At 47.0% G+C, this 20332-nt stretch overlaps 1 pseudogene; it reads right to left on the reverse strand.

The window, feature by feature from the left end:
* Positions 1-20332, reverse strand: part of LOC115313845 — a 91862-nt pseudogene that overhangs the window by 14760 nt on the left and 56770 nt on the right.

Here is a 20332-nt window from a genome sequence, read left to right on the forward strand (position 1 = left end):
AGCTCTTAGGCGCCCATTTCCGGGTTGAGCGGCGTCGCCGTCGCCGTCGGCGTAACCGCGCGGTCATTATGGGTAATTGTCCCCACTAAATCAAGCCGAAAAATTTCCCCCGCTATATCTAGCGGAACGAATTCCCCGCTAAATCTAGCGGGGAAACTTCGCCGCTTAATCTGGCGAAAAAATTTCCTCGCTAGATCTAGCGAACAAATTTCCCTGCTACATCTAGCGGAAAAAATTTCCCACAAAATCAGCGGAAAACTTTCCCCGCTAAATCTAGCGGAAAATTTTCCCCGCTAAATCTAGTGGAAAAATTTCCTCGCTCAATCTTGCGGAAACATTTCCCGCTTAAGGGCACAGGGTAAGTCCTATACTCCCCATGCATTTGAGGCCATGTTGAGGAACATTTTTCTCGGTGACTACTGGGAGTATTCCTGTCATGTATATATCATTTTGTTCGAAATATTGTGTTTTATCCACTGAACTAGAATTATTTGAACCAATTTAAAATAAGTTTTTTTTTTTTAAATTTTTTCTTCTAGTATTAAAATTTTAGTTCTTTTCATCTATTAAAAACTTTGTAACTCAATAACTGCTAGGTGCACATTTTTAATTTTAGTTCAGTATTTTTGAACACCCATGTATGTGGTAGGAATAAAAAATCAACCCTCTATAATGTCACGTTAAGGAAAAAATGGTACCTATGTACTAAAAAACACTGTTTTGAGATAATTGAGTTTAAAGTAAAAAAACTGGTGAATAACGAATTTCTATTGGCACCAACAGCCTCAGAGTCATTTTTTCAATAGCCCCCAGCGTGAAAGGCATTGCTAAAGTCATGTCTTCGCCTTTAGGTTTATCGCGTTGCTTGCCGGGACTCTTTTGTGACCTGCCATGTCGCTTGGTCCGTAAAGTATATTAAAGTGACGTCAACTTCCCTCAGCCACTTGATGGTTTTCCACACAGGGTTCCATCCACAAAACTTCAAAACATTGGCTTCTGCAATGCTGCCACCATTGAATAAAGGAACAGCATCCAATGGCACCATTTTGTCGTCACGAAAACACAAACGCTTGAATTTACACACGGTACACACCTGGGAAAAACGTGCAGAGCGTCTCGTGATTGTCTTGGTTGAAAAAAAGCTATGCAATAGTTGCGAAATAATTTTTTTGAGATTATCTGTTACTGGACAAGCTTTTAGGACTTGTGTTGATTTTGTTTTGTTGGAGAATTCATCGCTAAACAGAGAGTATATCCCAAAATGGAAGCATGGTCACCTGCTACTTGCTTTCGGAAGAAGTGATTTTCAGCCCAAAATATAGCTTTCTAAAAACACTGGGACAATGGAAAATGTGCAGAAAGAACTAAACTTTTCAAATTGCGAAAAAAACTAAAATCGATTTTTTTTTCTATTTTACCTTACCCTGTGCCCTTAATCTAGCGAAAAAAAATCCCCGATAAATCTGGTTAACGATAAGAGAATACAAAACGCTGAGAAGGCGCCATTTTACTAAATGCGTATTCCTTTAAAAGTTATGTAAACACATTTTTTAACTGTTCTGTGATATGTATAAACTAACAGAACCTTCTAAAGCATGTTGCCTCAGTTTTGTGATTTTGAAGCTATAAAGTGAGAAATCGGAGCGAACTGTACCGCGAATAGGGCGTGTACATACCCTTAGTTGCCGTGTTAATTATTAGGGAGTTTTAGAATAACGTACGCAATTTTAGCGCACGCTAGCGCTAAATTTAGCGCTTGTATTAGCGCACGCGACGCAAGAGAGTTTAGAATAGCGTTTCTCCGCCGCGACGGAAAAGCCCAAGCATCTCGCGCTTGCGACGCCACCAAGATACAGTAAAAAAATTTATTTCACACACGAAATGCTGTAACTTTAGAAAAAAAAACGGGTTCTTTGGTCCAGAGTAGCATTTTAATTTGTTTAAACGTGAGAACGCGACGCGAGCGGTTGAGCGGTCGTGTCCGCTTGCGTCGCCTCGGCAAGAGAGGTCTCGTGTACTGACCTTCGCACATCATACCTTCGCCGTGAAATGTTCGCGCGTCGCAAGCATCAAGTTGTCGGTAATCGCTGCCAAACCGAGTACAATGTCGTCCCGTATTGAAAATTGCTGTCGCGAGGATACCGCCGACGTCGCACTCACGACGTCGCCAAAGCAGCCGCCGACATAATCCTGGAAGCCGCCATGTTTTTTTAACTGTGCTCGTCTTGGATTTAGCCAACTTCTCGTCACGAATCCTCCTAGAAGAAGCGCAAAGACTCTTTGTGTACGCACGCTATTTCCGCGAAATAGCGCACGCTAAAATTGCGCACGCAAAGCGCAAAACCTGGTTTGCGTTCGGAGCATGCGCAGTGGCGACGACGCTATTCTTTGCGTACGCAAAGCTTTAGCGTGCGCTATTCTAAAACTCCCTAATATTACAGGGCGTAAAGATGCACCGGGGTTGTCAGAGAGAAACACATTGACGGCACACGTACAGATGGGGATTTCAAAGGGATAATTCTGGTTGCGGTTTAGCACTAGTTTAAAAAAAAAAAAAAAAATGAGCGTGGCCCAGAGGGATCTTAAGAGCTTGTCATGTCGCATACTTCCCAGGACCTGCTTTCAATAGGCAGTGAGTAACGTGCTACTATGTAGTTTCCCTGTGTACGTCACGTAAAGAAGTCTGGTGGCTTGCTACGACTTTGCACGCGAGTGAGACCACTGACCCGACGAGTCTGCCGCCCGCAGGTAATGTCCACCAACACCCGAGACCACCGGCTGCCTGATGAAATAAACTGCCTTTTTTTTTCGGGAGTGTTCAAATTTTGAATAACGCTGTGCAATACGATTTTAAGCTGAATTCCTACCCCCCAATTTCTGTTCATCTTGCGCGGACTTTTGACTTTCTACATTATACTCCCTTCGTGTACCGCGCGATCAAATTGATGATTGCGTTGACAATCCCTCTACACATCGTTTGACAAAAGGTCAGGGCGTAGTTGACGCCACGAGTCTACAGGGCCAATTAAACAACGCTAGAAGTGCAACGCCACGCCGTTAGCTCCCTTTTTGTGCGACGTCCTTCCCGGCTCAAGTCATTTAGTTCGGCGACTTCGCAGACAGTATACGCGTCTGTGGTTCGTCTGTGGTTTACTGTATTCTAGCGTTTGACTGCGCTCTGAACTGAGAATAAATCAGGCACGTAGCCAGCGGGGAGGCCCATGGGGCTCGGGCCCCCCCTCCGCCCCCCCCCCCCGAAATCGTCCATTTTGCTAGGACCTCCTCTCCCCCTCCTCCTCTTACAGCCTTTTGTCATAAGCGGGTCCCCCCCCCCCCCCCCCCCAAAAAAAAAAAAAAAAATCTTGGCTACGTGCCTGGAATAAATTAAGTATAGTTAGAAGGTTAAAATTTGCGGATTCTAAACAGAGACAAAAAGCTTCAAGTGGCGTACACATTGTAGTAAAGTTGACGTTTGTGCTTGTTGGTAGTCTAACATATTTAAGTATTTAGCGCACAAAGTAGAGAGAAGAACAGGACGGAAAAGGCGCCTCTTTTCTGTACGGTTCTTCTTCGCTGCGCGTTGTTCGCTAAATACCTTAAAATGCGTACACATTGGTTTGAATATCTTTTATCTGCTGCCTTAATGTTTGTAATAGTTGTTGCACGTAGATTTTTTTTTAATTTTTAAACGGAGGCAGTTTTAGGATGTAGAAAAAAAACATTGTCTAAAACATTTCCAAATAAGAGGAACGTCACTTACCCTACAAAAACCCTAATGTGTTGCAGAGAACAGTGGGAAAAAAAACCTTCATTTCTGCCGCCAAGTGAAGGTGCCATGAGATATCCAGACGTCGCCGAACATCGTTCCCATGTCACGTTTGGAACACGGTAGGATGGAATGTCCCCATCGTGACGCATTCCGAGTCTGTGAATGACAAATGCCGCTGAAAACTGTGAAGTGTGAACCATACCAAATTCACACTCTCACAAGCAGATGCATCACGGGAAGAATATGTGAGTAAATGCATTTCCAAATTTCCATCGCACCAAAACATAGAAGTTTCATATATTCTAAACAGATAGTTATTGCTATATTCTCATTAAGCATCAAGACGGCTGTTGTTACGCCGTGGTGCATGCTTAAAATGTTATCTCTGTCACCTTAAATTTTTTTAAACTGTACGTGTTATATATTTAGATCTAACATATCTACATCAATCACGCACATTTAAAACAAACCTGTTACACTTGACATTTATCTCTTTCCTTTACTGCGTATTGTCATCGTAGATCACACATCGCGTCTGGCCGGTTTCTTTTTCATTGTTTGTGCGTTTGCGCGTGATTCGCTCGCTTTCCCAAGCTACGATTATGCGCGTGCTGGGCTGAGGAGTTCCCACGCTGGGGTGAGTACTCGAGAATATTGGAATGGTGACAACGTACTAAAGCGGGACAGCTGGTTCAAGTTGAATGTTCCTTAAACCCAACACGGAGTCTACAAAGAGGGGAGAAACAGAAGACGTGTATAGGCCGACCCGTTGTTTCCGAACGAACCAACGCAGCGCAGCGCCGTGACGCCAGCGTCGACTGTTGACGTATAGACTCTGTTCATGGCAGACGCCCGCAGGCGGTGCTCTAGTCTCTGACGTCCCAGAGAACTTCCGGTTTACAAAAAGAATGATCAAAGCGCACCTTAGCACCCCTGTTCGAAATGTCGATGAAACGTTAAACCGCCAGTTCTCAAAAATAAAGCCAAAAAGAAAAAAAAACGCAGAGGCGTAATATCTGGTAAAAGTTTTCGAATATTCTTGGGCACCAACTTGCGTCCTCCGATATGTTAAATTGTACAGTCAAAGGCCCTGGCTATATATTCTCCGACTTTGTTGTCCGTATAGAAGTTATGCTTCCTTGCAGTGGTAACGTGACCAAGGTCGGCAGGCTTGCAAAAAGCGGAGAAACCGAAAGTCGCTTGGAACGTAAGCGGCAGTTTAAATTGCCCCGCGCGCAGATGGCGAAGTAAGCAGCGCGCGCGTGGCCTAACGGTTATCGCGCCTGCCTCCCATGCGAAAAGCCAGGGTTTGATTCCTAGGAGCGACGCATCTTTTGTTTATTGCTGCAATTTAGTGTTCTGGAAAATTCGAGAATCACGTTGGGGGCTTGTTCCAGGCCCGAATGTTCTACGCGTCGAACCTTCTATGCCGATTATTTGAGAAGCCCGTGCGTGCACAGTCGGCGCGGAATGAAACGCGAACAGTGGGTGCATGGTTTTCGCTAGATGCTGCACCACCTGAACCAAATGGGAGCTGCAAGAAGATGGCTCCTCCTTCGATGTGTTAGACTCTTGCTCAGTGCATCCAAACCTTTGGTGTTGGGTCTCCAGGTGACTCAGCGTGGGTCGAAAACCATGTGTTCCATGTTCGCTTTTCATTCCGTGCCGACTGTACATAAGGGGCTTCGCGTGGCGAGTCAGAGTCAGTCTCGCCCCCGCGCTCGATCCTGCGGTTTCGCCGACATCGACGCCCGCGACGCTCTACTGTTTTTTCTGTTTCCTTTTTATTTTTGGGCACAAGCTCGCCTCATTAAACGTTTAGCTTCTTCAGCTATTATCGCCTCATCACTTGTCACTCATGACAATATCTGTAAACAACGAGAATAGTCTACAGTCATAAACACGGTGAGAATGGTGGTCCTACCACTATCGGCAGATGTATCAACACTCGTCTCCGAGACCACTTTCTCGAAGCAAAATGAGTATCCAGTGGCACTCTCCAGCCAATTGAGGACCAGAGCCGCGTTTGTTCAAACTATGAGCCGAAGCTATCGAGAAATACAAGGACAGACTTGGAAGATAAATAATTTAATCCTGTGGGATGGCCGGTGATGATTTGACGCTTGCCTCGCCATTTCTACGGTTATCCAAGATAAGAATAATTTTTATGTGGCAGGTGTGAAGTAATTCCCTTCTTTTTTTTCTTGGTTTTTCCTTTTTTTCGGTTTCTACGAATACATGAAGGGATAAAAACAGAGACTTTTGACGAAAACACAACTTCTTTCACTTAGCAACAGGATAAAATACACGAAATAAACTAATCACAACTAAAGATTTCAACGTTCTGGAGGGGGAAAGAAAGGCAGTGGGTGAAGGAAAGTGAAATTTACAATAAATTTAAGAGTTTTAAAAAGCAGCAGTTTCACGACGAGGTGTTAGTAATCTGGCCATTTTTGGTTTTTAGGGTTCGAGTTCTGTCTCTCAACGATAATTGTCACGTGTGAGAACCGGAGAAGAGAAGGAAGACGATATCCGCGATTTCGGTGACAAGGAAGGGGAAGGAAAAAGAAAGAGGAGGACGACTACCCGGCGGACAGCGAGGGCAGACGTGCTTGGAAGAGCTCCGGAAGACCAGGGGGACGATTTCGGCTGCGGTCCAAAACCGACCCTACCCGTAGCCGGCTACGCTCCTAGATTCGGTCGTCGCTACGAACCAGACATTGTCCAGGACAGGACCCATCTTGGCACCGTCCGATCAAAAAGTCGTGAGTGACTTAACAACGGAGACTCGGGATTTCGAAAGGGACCGATCATGACACTCGTCCTTGTGTTCCTTTTTTTTTTTTTAAGCTATACCTTGGCTATTACCAATTTTTTTCTTTCTTTCTTATAAGTTCTGTTATACATATATATATATATATATATATATATATATATATATTGCCGCGCGCAAGGCTGAGAAAGCAACGCTCGGTCACGGTCCTCCAGAAAGTTCCCGTTTATTCATGTACCGCACGTAACTTCTATCATTTATCCCTGCTTTTGTTTTCTAGAAAGTGCGTGTTCATTCTCGCCCCGATCACGCGACGCTCGAACCGCTTTCGCCGAATCTTCGAGATAGCGGCGCACTCTAGATAAGAGGCCGCCCGCGACCTTGTCGAGTCAGTCTCGCCCTAGCGCTCGATTCTGCTGACACGCCGACTTCGACGCCCGCGACGCTCTGCTTTCTTCTGTTTCCTTCTTTATTTTCGGCACAAGTTCGCCACATTAAAAGTTTATTTCTCTCTGTTTATTTCCTGTTTTCTTTTGGTCACCAACCGTGACATTTTGGTGGAGGTGCGGGGTACCGCATGCCCGTACAGCGTTCCCCTCCCGGGGCCCGCAGTGCAAGCCCGATTCCAAGCCCTGTGACAAGACCACTCAACGCGGAACCTGAAACTCGGACCAGTCGCCGAACCCAAGGTCTACCCCCGTAATACGGACTTCTGCCACCCAGGACCAGGCAGCCTACGAGGCCGACGATGGACGACCAGCAATCGCAGTCCCCGACCGCCGCCGCCGTCGTCTACCTGCCTGTTGCCCAGCGAACCCCGACGACCTTCCATGGCGAGACCCACGAAGACGTAGAGGACTGGCTCCTGCACTACGAACGTGTAGCACGCCATAATGGATGAACCACTGAGCAGCGCCTCCAAAACCTCTACTTCTCCTTGGAGGGTACCGCGAGGCAGTGGTTCGAGAACCACGAGGCGTCGCTTACGTCGTGGGACACCTGTACCGCTGGCCTGAAGGAGACATTCACGAACCAGACACGACGACAGCGAGCGGAAGACCTCCTTCAAGTACGAACTCAAGGGCCCACCGAAACGGTAACCAGCTTCGTTGAAGACGTCCTCCGCCTGAGCAGCCGCGCCGACCCTCAGTCCACCGAGGAAAAGAAGCTGCGTATCCTGATGCGTGGCGTGAAGGACGACATTTTCGGTGGCCTCGTACGCAACCCACCGACGACGATTCAAGAATTTGTAACCGAGGCGACGAACATTGAGCGTGCACTGCAATCCCGAGCCAGCCACTACCAGAGGCTACCAGGCGTCAGCGCGGTTCCGCCGTCCGCTTGCGACCTTGGCTCCAGCATCTCCAGCATTCGCCAGATCATCCGGGACGTCGTCCGGGAGGAAATTAAGAAGCTCCTGCCTGCTACCCACCAGCCGGCTTCGGTGTCAATAGCCGAAGTTGTCCGCGACGAGGTTCAGCGGGCAATTCAACTGAAGGCTCCTGCCAACGTAGCTGCACCCGAGGAGCCCACCGTGACCTACGCCGCAGTGGCCCGACGGCCACCGCCTCCTCCTCGCGCCTATGTCGCGCCGCCCCGACGCCAGTCTCCTGCGCCGCAGCACGACCGACGCCGCGACGACCAGCCCCAGTACGCCAGCCAGGAGCCCCGTGTACCCCGGAAGACCGATGTGTGGCGAACGGCCGACCGACGCCCGCTCTGCTACCACTGCGGGGAAGCCGACCATGTGTACCGCCGATGCCCATACCGACGACTCGGGCTGCGCGGATTCCACCCAAACGACCCGCGCCCCCGGTATGGTGAACGCCCTCGGGAGATCGACGAGTACCTGCGACGACCCCAGTCCCCCGAGCCTGCGTCCCGCCGAGAGTTCCGGTCGCCATCGCCCCGACGTCCAGCTTCGCCGATGCACCGACCCCGACGTGAAAGCCTGTCACCCCTCGCTCCTCACCGGGGAAACTAGGCGCGGCCACCCCTGGAGGTGGAGTTGCCGAAGACAACCGACGTAAAGAGCCTCCAAGAACGACGGAGCGCTCCCACTCTCCCGACCCCAAGCATCACAACGACGCTCCTGCATCGGTGTCTAACAACCTGAACGTTGTGATCGACGGCCTCGACGCATCGGCACTCGTGGACACCGGAGCAGACTACTCAGTCTTGAGTGGGAGGCTCTCCCGCCGCCTTCGAAAAGTCATGACGCCGTGGGAAGGACCCCAAATACGAACCGCCGGAGGACATCTCATCACACCAGTCGGGAGATGCACTGCTCGCGTCGAGATCCACGGTGAAACGTGCCCTGTCAAGTTCGTCGTTCTGCAAGACTGTTCGAGGGACGTTATCCTCGGAATGGACTTTCTCTGCGAGTATGGCGCCGTCATCGATCTCGGAACAAACCGGCTGACGCTACGAAAACCTGCTCCACCAGCGGAGGGACCCCAAGCGACGTCACCCACGGTCCGAGTCCTCGCAAACCACGTAAACCTACCACCGCGGTCGAGTGTTTTCGTACTTGTCGGGATCGATGAAGCTTCCTGTGGCGAAGTTCTTCTCGAGGGAAGCCTCCAATTGCTCCTGGGAAGAGGCATAGGCGTCGCAAGGGGAGTAGCTGAACTTCAGGACGGGCGGACTGTGGCCCTCGTGACGAACTTCCGAAACGAAACGCAACACCTCACAAAAGGTGCAGCCGTGGGCCACATCGAGAAACTCCGAAACCCCGCCGAAATCACCGCGATTACTGACGAATCCCCGCCGCCCCAGCAAGACAGTACGTCGCCAGCGCAGCTCGACATTGACCCTAAGCTTCCGGACCCTAAACGGCGTCAGCTGGCTAACCTCCTCGCCGGATACCGCGACTGCTTTGCGACGTCGTCGAAGATGCGCCAGACCGCGGTTGCCAAGCACCGCATCGTTACCGAGGACGACGCGCGCCCTGTGCATCGATCGCCGTACAGAGTCTCCGCTAAAGAAAGGGAGGTGATCCATCAGCAAGTTCAAGAGATGCTGAATGACGACATAATCCAACCTTCAAGCAGTCCATGGGCCTCTCCAGTCGTGCTGGTTAAGAAGAAGGACGGAACTCTTCGGTTCTGCGTGGACTACCGGCAGCTCAACACGGTTACGAAGAAAGACGTCTACCCACTCCCCCGCATCGACGACACTCTAGACCGGCTGCGCCACTCTCGATACTTTTCATCGATGGATCTGAAGAGCGGCTACTGGCAAATCGAGGTCGACGAACGGGACCGAGAGAAGACAGCCTTTGTCACGCCGGATGGACTGTACGAGTTCAAGGTGATGCCCTTCGGACTATGCACGGCGCCAGCAACTTTCCAGCGTGTCATGGACACCGTGCTGGCAGGGCTGAAGTGGCAGAGTTGTCTCGTCTACCTTGACGACGTCGTAGTATTTTCAGCTGACTTCGACGAGCACTTGAGACGACTCCGAGCTGTTCTTCAAGCCATTCAGACCGCCGGACTCACACTCAAGCCGTCAAAGTGCCGGTTCGCCTATGACGAACTGAAGTTCCTTGGCCACGTGGTTAGTAACGAAGGCGTCCGCCCAGACCCCGAGAAGACTCGCGCCGTCGCGGCATTTCCAGCGCCGACAGACAAGAAGGCCGTGCGAAGATTCCTTGGACTGTGTGCCTATTATCGACGCTTCGTTCGGCATTTCGCAAGGATTTTCGCACCACTTACGAATCTCACGAAGGACGCCGAGAAGTTCGAATGGGCCGAGGAGCAACAGCAGGCATTCGACGAACTGAAACAACGACTCCAGACTCCTCCTGTGCTTGGACATTTCGACCAGGATGCGGAAACAGAAATTCACACGGACGCAAGTAACGCGGGACTGGGCGCAGTACTAGTTCAAGTACAAGAAGGCACCGAACGAGTCATCGCCTACGCAAGTCGGACACTGTCCAAGGCAGAGAAAAATTACTCCACGACTGAGAAAGAATGCCTTGCGGTCGTCTGGGCAATAACGAAGTTTCGTCCGTACTTGTACGGGAGCCCGTTTCATGTAGTCACGGACCACCACTCGCTCTGCTGGCTTGCGAACCTGAAGGACCCGTCAGGACGCCTCGCTCGATGGAGTCTTCGACTACAAGACTTCAACATGACAATGGTCTATAAGTCAGGCCGCAAGCACAGCGACGCCGACTGCCTGTCCAGAGCTCCCGTCGAAACCCCTTCCGGCTGCAGCGACGACAATGACGACGAGTGCTTCCTAGGAGCAGTGAACACCGACGATATGGCACGACGTCAACGGGACGATCGTGAGCTGCGCGCATTAATCGAGCACCTGGAAGGGGGCAGGAGTACCGTGCCACGTGTCTTCTCACGAGTACTGCCGACCTTCGCCATCCGACAAGGTGTACTCTACAAAGAGGACTTCGGGAACAACAACTCGCCGTGGCTGCTGGTAATCCCGACCGACCTTCGAGGGGAGATCTTTCAAGCATGTCACGACGACCCGACGTCCGGACACCTTGGATACAGCCGGACACTGGCCCGTATTCGTGAAAAGTATTACTGGCCCAAGCTCCCCAAGACCGTCCACCTGTACACACGATCATGCCACGAGTGCCAGCGACGCAAGAAACCTCCGACGAGGCCGGCCGGACTCCTGCAGCCTATTTCTCCTCCAACTGCACCCTTCCAGCAGATCGGAATGGATCTACTTCGTCCTTTTCCGCCTTCGACGTCGGGGAACCGCTGGATCATCGTCGCCACAGATTATCTCACGCGGTACGCCGAAACGAAAGCTCTTCCTTCGGGGACTGCTGTGCAAGTTGCCAAGTTTTTCATTGAGTCCATCGTCCTCCGGCACGGCGCTCCAGAAGTTCTGATTACAGATCGCGGATCATCGTTCATGGCACAACTGACCCAAGAAATCTTCCGACTCAGTCACACCAGCCATCGTCGTACAACTGCGTATCACCCGCAGACCAACGGGCTGACGGAGCGACTCAACAAGACAATCGCCGATATGATCTCTATGTACGTCGACGTAGAGCACAAGACGTGGGACGAGGTGCTGCCCTACGTCACGTTCGCCTACAATACCGCGGTTCAAGAGACCACTGGATTCACCCCTTTCCAGCTGGTACATGGTCGGAAGGTAACGACCATGCTGGACGCCATGCTGCCCCATGAGCCATCTGACAACGAGAGCGACGACGCCCAGGCGGTTGCTCAACGCGCCGAAGAAGTTCGCCAGCTCGCCCGACTCCTGATTCAAGACCAGCAACGCGTCGACGCCGGCCGCTACAACCTTCGTCGCAGGGACGTCCACTTCCAGCCCGGAGATAGGGTGTGGGTATGGACGCCCATCCGTCGCCGCGGCCTCAGTGAGAAACTGCTGAAACGGTACTTTGGACCATACAAGGTACTTCGTCGCCTCGGCGAACTGAACTCCGAGGTGATGATCGACGGAACACGAACATCGTCACGCCGCCCACCACGACCTGAGGTCGTCCACGTCGTGCGCCTGAAGCCGTACTACGCTCGATAGGACTGTGGACCTTTTGTGCTCCAAAAGACTCTTTAGTTTATCGGTCTTTTTTTATTTTGATTTGTTTTACACTGCATCGGGGCGATGCACTTTTAAAGGGGGGAGTAATGCCGCGCGCAAGGCTGAGAAAGCAACGCTCGGTCACGGTCCTCCAGAAAGTTCCCGTTTATTCATGTACCGCACGTAACTTCTATCATTTATCCCTGCTTTTGTTTTCTAGAAAGTGCGTGTTCATTCTCGCCCCGATCACGCGACGCTCGAACCGCTTTCGCCGAATCTTCGAGATAGCGGCGCACTCTAGATAAGAGGCCGCCCGCGACCTTGTCGAGTCAGTCTCGCCCTAGCGCTCGATTCTGCTGACACGCCGACTTCGACGCCCGCGACGCTCTGCTTTCTTCTGTTTCCTTCTTTATTTTCGGCACAAGTTCGCCACATTAAACGTTTATTTCTCCCTGTTTATTTCCTGTTTTCTTTTGGTCACCAACCGTGACAATATATATATATATATATATATATATATATATATCAGTGTGTCGAACCAAAAAAAATACGGGTTCGGTTACGGTTCAGGTTCAGATAAATTAATTTTGTTCCGGTTCAGTTCCGGTTCGACTAATTTGATCAGCGAACCGGTTCGCGAACCGGTTTGGGGCGCTGAACCGGTTCGCGAACCGGTTCGGAAATTATAAATGACAAATTGCAACATCAAAATAAATTACAAATAAAACATGACATCAGCACATACGAAACGGGATACATCGTAGTGTAAGGCTCAGGGATTTCTACCAGGAATGGTTTCTTTATGTGCACTCAAAGGTTACCTCACCGACGTTTACGCATTTGGACTTCATCTAATTGGGTTCGACGCAGTAGCTGTAAAATCCGCGACCTCCTTACAAACCCACTTACAAGTAGAACTCGCTAACTATCCCGCCACCTCGGCGTGTAAGCAATTGAAGGAACAGTGGGGAGAAAATACAGCTTTCTTTATTTGAACTAGCCTTCGGTAACTCAAATTAGACCCTTAAAGAAGTTTTCATTAAACAAGATACGGAATATGAAAAACACTTCACCGAACGCAGCGCCAGAAGGACGTCATAGGATAAATATTAAAATAGAAGAGTTCGCTGTCTCACAAATATGTTAGCTTCTAAGTGCCTATACGAAACCGGATGCATTATTATCAAACTCCACAGCCTTTTCTTTTCTCATTCCGATGGAAACAAGCTTCAAGAACTTGCGCGTTCTAGAAACGTGTTATAAAATGAGCACACAGCAGCATTTAGGATTTACGAGATTGTAGGAAAATGAAATCCGGTGACGCGATTTTTTTGTTTTTTTCACCGCCTTCCAATTCTTTTTTTTCCGTGCAAGCCGCGACCAGCGCAATACTGGTTCCTATGTCGAGATTCACGGATGCAGCGTTTGTCAAGATTCATGGATGCAGCGTTTATATTCCTAAGACTGAGTGGAGAAGAAAAATATGTAAGCGAGGTGGGTGTCAGTTGACGGCACTTAAAAAACAAATGGCATTGATAGCACATTCATTGTCAACAGCGCGTGGCCGAACCGTTTTGACATGAGCCGGTAACCGTTATTTTTTCTCCGGTTTAGTTCCGGTTCGGGTTCATCCCGATAACAATATAACGGTTCGGGTTCGGGTTCAGTTCCGGAAAAAATACCGGTTCGGTTCCGGTTTTTGGTTCGGTTCGGTTCCGGTTCGACACCCTGATATATATATATATATGTATATTCTTCTTGTTATCGTCGTCTCGCCTCATTATTTCGCGTGATATGCCGGGCGAAGGTGACAATAATAAAGATGTAAAATATCTTTGTTAACAATCCCCATGACTAAAAGAAAGAGGTTGTGTCTTTTTTCGCCGTCCTTTGTGTTTTTATCCTGTTACGTATTCGCATTTTATTCACCTAAACGCTCGTTTTCAAGTAATAGTTCTAAATCTTTCTTCCGTCCTGATTCCTTTTCATTTTCTTTTGATAACTGAGCAGTTCGCTTACATTCTCTTTTTTGTCTTCTGCCTTAACAGGCTTATTTCTCACGGGTTTCTTCTTTTTCTGTAGGATTTTATCCCCTTTCCAAGGAGTTTCGTAGGCCAGGGAAGGGAAGGGCTTATGGCAAGGATGGTGGCATCATTAAATGTCTGTTGCTTGTTTAAAGAACTCTACTGTTCGTCCTCGTTCCTACATGTTTTATTCTTCAGTGTTGTTTCAAATCATCTTTATCAACCCGCACTAGGTTAATTTTCATTTTGACGTTTCGTTTTGATTGTCTTCCATGATGTGCCTTCAGCTGGCTCATATAGGACAATTTGTTTTGGTTATTTTCTAGCGATATTTTGGTTCAATATATCAATAATATTATAATTGTTTTATATATATATAAACTCGTGAAATATGGTATGTGCAATAGTTGTATTAGATAAAAATAATTGTGTTGACCTATTTATAATTGGTAAGTCCACAGATTTTTATATTTTATTCATTGTGTTATAGCAATAACGACTATGAGACTCACCGGTACATTAAATTCGTTCGGTAGGGCACTTAGTAGAATAGTTTCAGTTAACCTAAAGGTGAGTTCTGCAAGACTCAATTTCATGTAGAAAACAAGTATATAAACAATTAATATAAAAATATGACATTTTATTCTTAGTTAATAATTGTTCTTATGCATCATTCAGAAAATTCTGCTTTTAAGAAAGCCTTACCAGTGAACAGAACTATCAGATAATATTTGCAAAAAGACTTACATGTGTCCTATCTCGTGAGCAGCACCGGAAACCATGGAGTATGTATGAGCGACATCTTCCACTATACCGAAACGCCACCGTTTTTTGCAGAGTCCGCCAAGGTATGCGAGACCTGAGCGAAAAAAAGAAAAGGCAGGCTTGTTGAATTTTTTTTTTTGCCAAGTCTCCGAAACAAAACATAATTCAGCGATCATCTTAGTGACATGTAAGAATAAATACTGGGGTATTTCTTAAGCTTTACAGATTTAAAAAAAAAAAAAGCTGTGAAAGCTACATTTACGCTGTATGTGCAGGTGACTTATACTGCCAGGGGGACATAGGGGGGGGGGGAGGGGCTAATCGTAACAATCAGTCGTATAATTAAATATAATCTGTTAGTTAACTATTTAAAGTGTGAAATAAGACATAAGGTTCCAATCAGAAACTTACTGATCATCATCGGAAAACACTAAATCAACTTTTTTTAGGAAGAAAAAAGACAGGGGCAGGCGTTTTGCGGCGTTTTGAAAAAGCTCTTAATATGAACGCGTTCCTAGATTCCGGTCTCTTATCGGAGCGCTTCTTTGCGCCCGCGGTCCTGCTCCCCAGTGGTCGCGGCGCGAAACAACCCCCTCGCCTCCCTCGTAGGATGGAGGGAAGTTGGGCGCACGTGTGTTGTACGTCGCAGCCACAGGAGAGCAGGGACGCGGCGCAAAAATGCGCTCCAGTAAGAAACCGAAACCTAGAAATCCGTGCAAATGGAGCGTTTTTATGGAAGGACGTAATATGCTGCCCCTTCGTTATACCCATCTAGAAAGAGTGTATTTAGTTGTTTTCGATGATGCTCAGCAAGTTTCTAAGTGAAGCCTTATTAAAATTCACTAATTAGAAAAAGGTAATTAACAAATCTTGCTTAACTAACCGACTGGTCGCTACCATTCCCCCTATCCTATGTCCCCCTAGCCGTATTACTCACCTGCACAAACCGCGTAAGTGTAGGTTTTGTGGCTATTTTCAAAACTAATTTGTAAAGCATAAGAAGAGCACTTCGTACTAAGGATACGTCGAACCGTGTCCATTTGATGTTTTTTGGGGGATCGTAATCTTTGACTGCTTGCGAAGAAGAAAACTAAAACAGTGGCGTCAACTGAAAGGCCTGGGTTGCGGCATTAAATTGACACTTTCTGGACACTACTCGACGGCTATTCAAATAAGAGAGTGCAGTTACCCTTGCAGTAATGTGCGACTGACGTGGTCTTAAGGCTGGTTCTCACATTTGCGTTCGGCTGTTATCTAATGCGTTGACTCATTTTGTTCCACGGTACGCGTTGCGCAGACTTGATACTAGGTTGGGTCAGTTTTGCAAATAACACTTGAACAGTTACGATCGTGCAACCAAAATCCCGGTTACACTACACCTTCACAATTGGCCTCCGTCAGTATGCGCACCTCGTCCGAAATTCAAACCCGCCTATGAGGCGTTTTTTTTTTTCCTACAAAACTATTAAACGCTTTAAATGATATAGTTATTTTCGCGACAAACAACGCGCACATAAAGGTAATTTTTTTTCTCCAAGAAGTTCAAGGCTGCCCAAACGGTGTACCTTCTCAGGTGGGCGAAATAAGGCCGCATACAGACTTATTACACTGAGTTCACTTCCAGTAAAATACAGCCTCTCGGGTAGCGTATCTACATCAGCAATAGCAAGTTTCAGCATCTATTAAAAAATATGGCATGCCTTCCAGGATTATGAAATAATCAATTATGATTTCAACGTGTTTTCCTACAGGAAAGCGCCTGATTCCGTGTGGTGTCGTCGTAAGGTTGTAAGTTTAGTAGTTTGCTTGAGGATATCCCAGAAAAAAAGAAACGCGTCCCTGCATTATACATATATGCGTTTCACGGCTTAATGTGTCTTGCATAAAAAACAGTGGACACTCCACGGCGTTCATATATTTCTCCTATGAAGGAAGTTTTATCAGGATATGTACCCGTGTGTAGTTTAACGAAAGATGTAGGTATATGAACTTGAAATAACATATTTTTAACACGTAATATAACGTCATGCCCTGAGCCCACATGCAACGTTGAACGGTGCCCCGGAAAAAAAAAAAGCACGGTTTAATAAGGTCTCGAGTTAACCACTTTTATTTGGCGCTTGACAAATAAACCAGACACAAACGCAAAGACAAAAAAATAAAATGCATCAATAACTTCGCGAAGAAGGATACCTATCCTGCTTTGCTTACGGCAGCACCAACAAACGACGAATGAAAAAATGTCTGCTGGCAACCTGGTCTGGATTACAGCGAGCAGAAAGGGGATAATTTTATCAAAATGATAATAATATTGTTGAGTATGTTTACAGAGCCGGAAGTTTGTCAGCCTGAATGGTCTTCTGGTGTCTCAGCTGTAGAAGATAAATCTGGCCAGCGAAGTACAACCGCTAGTCTGGGGTCTTTAATGTGCACCACGCAGTGGTGAAGCACAGCCGCACGCAGGTACGATGCTCATCCACATCGAAGAGGGTACGGGTGGAGATTGAACCGAGGATTCTTAGGTTCCGCAGCGGGAGCTTTCGCTCCACGTGCTCCCAGCTGGTGTGTATATAATTAAAGCATGCGAAAAAGACCCTCCTCTTCTGACGCCAGAAGATGAAGCGCCGCTAAAGCCTATCACGAGACCTAACATATGAAAGGACGCTACAAGCAGTAGCGTGCCAAAATATTGGGAAATCCTACCTCCCCCATTTTTCTGGATAAAAGTGGACTACTAAACATTTGGTCCTCTACTGCGCAGCACAGGAACTCCCAAATATTCAGTTTGCGTTGGCGTAAAAGTGATACCATTGAAAATATTAGTTTCCATAGCCCACGCGCTATGGTAAAGACGACAACACTTTTCCCATTTGAGATTCGCACGTGATATATCATAAAATGATTTTAGTTTCATCGCCACTTCTGAAATGCTTGCCCAATCCTTATAAAATAAGGCTCCGACGTCTGAATACGCGACCAGTTTGGTCTCTCTTTACTCAGGAGCTTGGATCTGCCTATATACTGCTCTTACGAACATTTTTACAAAAAGCCTCTAAAGAAACTTCTAAACAATAGAGGCGATATTGCGGAGCCTTGTTTCACGGCAAACAATACATTATTGCGCGTTGTTGTACGTCCGTTAATTTGTGCGGTACATCCGGTGTCTGCCATTTGAACAAAACACGTAATAAATTCGCCCATATTTGTACGTTTTACTATTTTATACCATACACAGTGTTGTACGCGATTGAAGGAGAGATTGACGAAAGTGTTGTAAGCGATTAAATGTTCGGTGTTATAAAATACACAGTGCGTGAGATGCTCCTACTGTATAAGTTGTATTTTGCAAATTATCCGCATGCTTCTGCCTGACCAGTGTCAAGGGCCCGAGAACGAGTCAAGCTGCCTACGGCAGCTTTTTTTTTTTTCCTTTTAGGGCACCCATCATGATCGATGTAAATAAATAAAGTTATTGTTAAAGTGATTATTAAGGTTAAAGGTCTGAAGCAATGCCATCTCATTAAAATACACTTCACACAAATCTAATATACACTTTGCGAAGTAAATGTTTGTTACAGTACACCTTCCTTTAAGGGATCAGGTCTGGTGCTCTCCGATTATTTCACAAATAACCTCCTGTAATATTCTGGCGAGAATTTGAATAAATTCTTTATAGTCCACTTTATTGGCCGCTATTGGTAAATAGGTCTTTATAGTTTTGTATCTTTTCATTATCACCGACAGCTGGGATAAGCACAGTACGCTTTTATTTATAAATGAGGTTGGCAGTTTGACTTGCGTGCATTCAATACCATTGGAGGAAGGAACCCAACCATGACGTTTTTGCAATTCTCATATATTTCCGCAGTCAAATCCTGGGGTCCTGGAAGCCGTTTAGTCCGAAAATCATAGATTGCGGGTGAAATTTCCGCCACACCTAATGGCCCTTTTAGCCTATCCTTTATCTCGCCATAAAGAACACGCATAACCACCAGATACTCTTGAAGCTTTGCGACATTCTCATGTCCTTTTACCTGAAAGAGATTAGTGTAGCATTCATTGTAGCATTCAAAAAATGCTATCTAAATGACTTCGTGAACACTACTTGAATGACCAATGCATTCTGTTTGGTTCTGTTTCAAGTTTTCTTCTCTTTACATGTCCAGGCTGTGACCTTAATGCTTTTTAGTGGGACGCTCATCGAAAGTATATCTTTCGGCACAAGCGCGTGCAAAGTCAACTCTATAGACTTTTTTTTTTTGTGGTGGCCATCATGTTTAATTTTGATGTAGCTGAGTTGGGGCGACGCAGAAAATCACTTTATTTGCCAATGGAAAGGCGCAAGATATCTATGGGTTTTTGCCATTAGTTGTACTTTTTCGTTGGCTATGCGTTTTTATTGTTGTTATGCATTAAAATTGTACTCTCGCTTTCGTCGCCCAACCCAACTACGTCTTATTTTGTCATGACAATCGTCACACGAAAACGGTCTATACTTCTATGCTTTCTGTACGTGATATTGCCACGCGCGCAGCTGGCCAAGTATCCAGCGCCGCCGTCGACTAACGGTTATCATGCTTGCCTCCCTCGCGAAGAGCCAGTGTTCGATTACTGGGAGTTACTCATATTGTATTTATTCTTTCAGTTCAATGTTCTGGTTAATTCAAGAACAGTGTTGCTTATTCTGGGTCCGAATGTTGTACGCGTCGAAACTTCTACGCCGATTATTCCAGAAGCCCACGCGCGCACATAAAGGGTTTCGCGTGGCGAACCATAGCCAGTCTCGCCCAAGCGCTCGATCCTACTGTTTCGCCGACATCGACGCCTGCGACGCTAGCCTTTCGCTGTTTTTGTTTTCGGCACAATTTCGCCCCATTAGATGTTTAGTATCTTCAGTTACTCGCCGCCTCATCACTTGTCATTCGTGACAATAGTGTTCTTTACTAACCTAATGTCGGTCACTAACCTTCCCCGATATTCGCATTCGGATGTACGGACTGTCTCAAAATCTTCCAGAAAAGAGATTATCGTCGATTTTCTTCCAGCAAACTAACCCACTGGAGCGGTCGAACGCTCAAAGTTTTAACGAGCATTTTGAAGATTGCTTAATTTTTTAGGTGCGCTTCTATCGCCCTCCTGTGTCATACTGATCAGTTTCTGTACTGTTTCATCGTTAACCTCATAATCCAGAATGCTGTTTTTAAACTTTCACACATCCCATTAAAACTTGGCCTTTTTAAGTTGCCTACCAATCAAAAAGGAATCTAAAGCGTTATAATAAATATAAGATATCGTATTTCTCATGCCCACACGTAACTTCTGTCAAGGTGAGTGTCACTCGTCGAATGAAAATATGTCAAGCACAAACTTGCACTCGCACGTTGATTGTTCGCCGCATCATGAATACAAAATATAATGTCATTCGTTTTAAATGTTTTGCGCAACTCTCGAACTGCTCAGTATTAC

The sequence above is a fragment of the Ixodes scapularis genome, unplaced genomic scaffold (assembly GCF_016920785.2).
Source record: "Ixodes scapularis isolate PalLabHiFi unplaced genomic scaffold, ASM1692078v2 PGA_scaffold4__175_contigs__length_147842914, whole genome shotgun sequence".
Taxonomy (NCBI): Eukaryota; Metazoa; Arthropoda; class Arachnida; order Ixodida; family Ixodidae; genus Ixodes; species Ixodes scapularis.